Below are 6,418 nucleotides of genomic sequence, written 5' to 3'. Positions count from 1 at the left end.
TGCCACATTTGTAAGGAACATGCATTTGTGGAATCAGCAGGCAGAGCTGAGTATATCAGTTGTGCCCATGAAAAATTTGCCAAATCTTGTATGACACTGCTGAACAGCTTTTCTTTGCTGCTTTGTTTCTCAGAGAATGAATAAAGTGTTAAATTGCCAATATGTTTTCTATCATCCAATCCACCAAGCAATTAGAATGCACTAGTAACTTTAGCTTAAAACATCAACATAGTAAATATTACACAACACAGTAATAAAACCACTGGTTCATACTAAAAGATGGCCAGACAAAATGAATGACTGACCCATTCATGTTTTGGTTGTTTCTTTGTATTCAGCCATTCGGAGAGATGGTGGTCACCAAAGCGTCTCTCAATGGCCTTTTAGGGGAGGAACAGGATATGACACTGGCACAGATCTGGAGTTGGACTCCAGGCGCTGCACAGTGGCTACCCACTGCTCCCTTGAGGGATGGGTTAATTGCAGAGAATGAATTCCACTACATGTATGTGTATGTGACAGTAAAGTACATAACCGCACCTTACTTTACAATTCAGCAAATACTTCCTCACAGTCCGCTGGCTGTCCGTTCTGTGTTTGTAGACAGCCCTGCCTCTGTAAATGTAAGAACAGAAATAGCAATTAAACTCAAATCACTCCAACAGGAAGTTAATGGAGAGTGAGGGAGTAGTGATTGTCATTCACATTGAAATTACAGTGTAATCATATATATATTTTTATATACTGTATATAATTTTATATATGATTAAATGTTGTAATGAGCAGAACAAATGCTTTTCGGTCTCAATCTTTAATGACACAAGCATCATAGGGAGGTTCCCATTACTTAATAATGGTAGATCAAAGTTTGCATCTAGAGAGGCAAAATTATCTTTGTTTTACATTTGGGATCTGCCATTAAAGTGAAATCATTGTTTTATGTCAGTTTTGTAATCATCGACTTTGATCTCATTTCTTCTACCGCATTTTCTGATCTGTTGTAGGCCTACCTATCAACAGGACCACGTAATTTGTCTGCACATTCCAAAAATAAGAAATCCTAGCTGGAAAATAAATCATTATTATTTAGTGGTGGGCATAGATTAATTTTTTTAATCTAGATTAATCTCACTGTAATCTTGGAATTAATCTAGATTAAAATGGTTCATTTGAATTCTGCTGAAGGCATTCAGAATATGTGTGCTACCCAGAATATGTGTTCTAGGGGTGGTGATGGGACAGTGGATAACACACATGCCTTTGGCGTGCGAGACCTGGGTTCAATCCCCAATCTCATCTACCAATGTGTCCCACTGAGCAAGACAATTAACCCCAAGCTGCTCCAGAGGCGCGCGACCTCTTACATATATATAGCAATTGTAAGTCACTTTGGATAAAAGCGTCAGCTAAATGGAAACCCAAATAATGACTAAAAGTAAGTCCTTGAGAACAGGTTTATTAAGCCAGGTGGCACATTAGACCAGGGGCTCATCTTCTGTTTCCAAAATGCATCACAAACTGCTTGAGAAAACCATTGGGAAGCTTCTTAAAAATAAATTTTCCTTGAAGCAAACCCGGAGGCTTCATAGCTGTGTCCATGTTAGAACGTCACGTTTGATGTGGTAATTTCACAGTAGGCATACACACAGGTTTGAAGACTCGTTCTCGCCCCCTACAGTGCAATTCGGCTAGCTATGCATCTGCACTAAAATATCAAGGTGAAAGCCATCATAGCTTGCATAGTAGGCCTACATCTGCAGCCTGTTTTCCTGGTCTACTGTGAAGATCCTGTTATTTGGCTGTGAGCATCCTGGTGGTCCAGCCTGCAACCTATGGACTCTGCCCCCCTCCCGCCGTATCTAAATAAGGTAGAATGGCTGCGTTTCGGGACGAATGAAACACCTGTTTCAATCGTCCCGACAGTGACTCTTGACGTTTAAACTTCACTAGCTTCTAAACTGTAAAACTTTGACATTTAAAACTTTAGGATGTGTTAAAGTACTAACTAATCTTTTATGTGATCACGACCATGGCACATGGAACAATAAACACAACTCGTCATTCAAAAAAAAAGTTTGAGTGAATTTACTTTGTGTGATTGAAAACAGCTTCTTTCATATAACTCTGTGAAAGTGTAACGTATCCACCTGATTTTTCCCTGTTCTGTTAAGTACTGTGTTCTGTATGTGCTGAGGTAGTTTGGCATATCAGACTTGTGACGTCCCGCGTTTCAATCGTCCCGGCTCTCCCCTATAGACCCAGCTCCCAACCCAACTTTGAGAATAGATTAACGGCGATATTTTTTATCGCCCGATAGGAGTCTCACGTTAACGCAGCACGTTAACGCCGATAACGGCTCACCACTATTATTATTACATATTGGGAGTGGTTAGCACTGATGCCTCGCAGCAAGAAGATCGTGGGTTCAAACCCCGGTTGCCTCGGCCTTTCTGTGTGGAGTTTGCATCTTCTCCCCGTGTCTGCGTCTCTGTCCGGGTGCTCTGGCTTTCTCCCACCATCCAAAGACATGCGGACTAGGTTGATCGGTGACTCTAAATAGTCCTTAGGTGAGTGTGAATGGTTGTTTGTCTACGTGTGGCCCTAGGATGGACAGCTGACCTGTCCACGGGATTGGCTCCAGCTAAATTTTAATTTTGGCCTGATGATGGTGCTAGAAGAAAGGTAAAGGGGAACATGAATGCCTGTATCAAGTTTAATAGAAACCCCTCAAATATTTGTTATGATATTTCAGGACCATCCACAGAAAAAAGTCCATCCAAAACCCCAATTTCATCCAAAAATGAAAACAGAAACTGACAGAATAGCAGAAAATGGTTTAGACTTCTGCATTAATTTAATTTAAATTCTTTTACATACAACATTTTGAGTTTGGTGATTGTTGAATGTTGCTTGAGATCACAAAACTTATTACAATTGATACATGTCATGACAACCTATCTAATACCTTGAGACACACAAAACCACAAATATCAAACTCACTTAGATTTGTCTCAGTTCTTGTTGCATTGTGCACAAGATTTGGGGAAATGGCTTTGACCACATTGAGGTGCATCTTGAGTGTGTTAGATACTCTCCAATGTTCATTTAAAAACATTTTGAGGTCCTACTATTCTGGGGGTTTTTTTCAGCCAATTTCATCACAAATTGATATTTGCTGTCAAAGATTTAGTGTTTTTCTTTTCTCTTTTTTAAAATGAAATAGAAATACAATCAAATTCAAAGGTAATACATTCAATTTGTCTCCAGTTTTCTTTGCAAAAAGGAATAAAGCTTTATCGACAGTATAATCTCAGTGCTGCATGTCTACAGATCTTTTAACTTCACTTTGAACTGACCTAAATCACATAAAACAGATTCACAACGAGATACTGTAACATAATGTGTTCTTTTATAAGCACAACCCAAGACTTTTAGATTTACATTTTACAGTGAAAGTATCATGTGTTGATCTGAAGGGAAAATTACAGAAACTGAGAGATTTCAAGGTGTTATATTTCATGTCCGGTGTTCCATTCCTTGAAGATTAGGAATAGAAAGAGGGACACAGTGGAAACGTAGAAAATGAAGAAGGCTCTGTTGATTCTTGTGGCCCAGTGAGCATACTTCCCTTCCTCCTCACTGTGGCAGAAGTGCAGATTCAGAGTTTTCTGCAGCTTCCTCATCTCCTCCAGGATCAACAGTAACACACGAGACTCTCCTGACTGAATGCTGTTGTTACCCTGAACAAACCAGGAGTCATGTTAGAGTGGAAAGATTCTCCCACTGAGACTGGTAATGTATTTACATGCCAGGTGGATAAAATCATGGTGCATGTTGTCACATAATATATCTACCTCTTTAGAGGCCAAGGTATCGCTTCTTAACAGGTTGAATCAGGCATCTTAACATGTTAAAAGCATGTAAATATGTTGAATTTTGCCACATTCTCACAGTAATGTTGACTGATGCTTGACAGATCAGATCTGCAGCCGAAACTTTGGTATATTCCTGGTTTCCATCCAAATGTTTCGCAAATTTGCAAAGAAATTGGCAAAATCAAAAAGGATTATTCCACTTCTCCATCCACTACTGATCTGCAAATATTAGGAGTTGGTTTATCAAGATAAAACACTGAATGAATGAAAACAATGAGGAAAATGTATTAATGTGACAAGGTATTCTCATCACTCCACACAGATCTGATCTGGTTGAATAGAAATGATTTTGGAGTTTAAATGGAGAAAGAATTAGTTTATTACCTCCCCCAAGGAGGTTATGTTTTTGGTGCGGTTTGTTAGTTTGTCTAACATTACAACAAACTTGGTACAAGCATGTAGCGTGAGCCAAAGGAAGAACCCATAACATTTTGGAGCGCACCCAAATCAAATCATTTTTCACTTCCATTAACAGTTAGTGATAAAGTGGTTTGTCACACATGCGCGGATGCCCCAAATGATCAAAGTGAATGGTGTGCTGCAACTGAACATACAACAAAACACAACAGCCTACTAAGACAATGAATTTTAGTGTGTAATAACAAAGATCCTACAGGATTAAATGAACGAGACACTAAACAATTTTGTCCACCTGTCTTGTGATAATATTGTTGCATCTGAACCTAATTGTGTACCTCTTCAGCCGCAGGCAGCGATTCATGCTGTTTCTCACCGTCTGTCATTTTACAGATGCATGAACAGCAGGTCTGTCTTTTCTCCTCTGAAAACACACGGCAGGTTTAATCACAAGAATGACTTCACAGGCAACATTTCACAATTATATGCATATAAAAACAACTGGAAAACATATTTTCTATGAAAACATAGTATAGTAATCAAAAAAACATAGTAATATTATTCTGTTTTAATAAACTTTTGTGACTAAATATGACAGAAGCAAGATCTAAAGGGTTAAAAAAAACACCCCTAGTAAGAGGCTAACAGTCAAAAACCTGGCCAATCTTCATAAGGACTGTGTGGGTGGGGTTTGATCAGATATGATCAACAGTGGCAACTCCGTGGCAACACAAACAAACAAACCAACAACTGTCATCCTATATGGATTATTATACTGTTCTGACTGGTGCACAGGTGATTGGGAAAATTTGGAGTTTTGATTATTTTTCCCTTTGGTGTGACTACAGGATGCTTGGTGTGTTTTGGTTTTTGTGTTGTCTGTCTGTGTTCCCCTCTCCTTGCACAGTCGGCAAAAGGGAGGCATGTCCACGGATCTGGGTCACTCACTCATTCCCATCTTCCCATCCCTGATAACTCACCTGATTGTCATCAAGCTGTCTACTCAACCTTCTTAAACTGCCTCCAGTCATCCAGTCTCTGCTGGATTGTTGTGTCATTCTGTCGCACCAGCCAACTTCGTATTAACTTGCTTATTGAGTTAGTTTGTTATTTCAGCTCCTTTGGAACTTTGTTTCTCTCTGTCTCTAGACTGCCTTCGGTTTGTGATCTCTGGACCCAATCCTCGCTATCTTGCCTGCCCATCAGCCCCCACCTCTCAGACCTCAGCTCAAGTTCTGTGCCTGCCTGCCGCTCTCCCCAACCGTGCTTACCATCCACCTTTTGTTCACACCAATAAACATCCTGAGCTGCTCTCTGTCTCCGGTCTGCTTCTGGGGTCTGTTTAGGAAATCCTGACAAAAATATTTTCTGATATATATATCTGATAACAGTTTGTGATCTGGGTCTCACCTGTGTTACACTTAACAGTTTCAGCTTTGTCATGCTTGTCCTCCCAGTCGTCCCTCAGCCTGAGCTTCTCCAGGGTTGCAGAGTCTTTCTCCATGAGATACGTAACCAAGATGGTTTCCAGGAGACTGAGCAGCATCATACCAAAAATTACAATGCAAAAGGTCGCTGAGAAGAGGAAACAGGCCAAAGTACTTTTTTTTAGTATCTGATGCTTCTGACTGTATGAATCGTGATCCAGTTAAAAATTGGCCCTTTAAACCGGAGCCTGTACCTATGAGTGGAGTCTTATTGGACATGGAGGGCAGGATGTCATTCAGGATGAGCAGCAGTACAGAGATGGCCAGCAGCACGGTGACTTTGAACCCCAGCTTCTCTCCTCGATGGTCTGCGATGAATGAGGAGGCAAGGTCCAGACTCAGGAAGAACAGGATGGGCAACAGGAAGTTGATGACATACAGGAGAGGCCTCCTCTTCATTGTGAACTAGGAAAATAGGTTATTGGATAGATCAACAAAATGACAACAGAAATAAGGACATTTCTGGAGGAAGCATAGGTGTCAGGAGTACATTTATTTTTTAATCATTTTCTTATTAGTGTGCACAAATAAGTAACTTATTTGTGCACACTAATTGTTATAATAACAATAATATAATTCATAAAACTTTATGTTCTGTTCATTTGGAACTAATTAATACAAGAGCACAAATTAACTCAA

Source organism: Micropterus salmoides, unplaced genomic scaffold (genome assembly GCF_014851395.1).
Source record: "Micropterus salmoides isolate LMB-PRFRI ecotype aquatic unplaced genomic scaffold, ASM1485139v1 Ms_hic_scaffold_21, whole genome shotgun sequence".
Lineage (NCBI taxonomy): Eukaryota > Metazoa > Chordata > Actinopteri > Centrarchiformes > Centrarchidae > Micropterus > Micropterus salmoides.
This window is presented reverse-complemented; position numbering follows the sequence as displayed.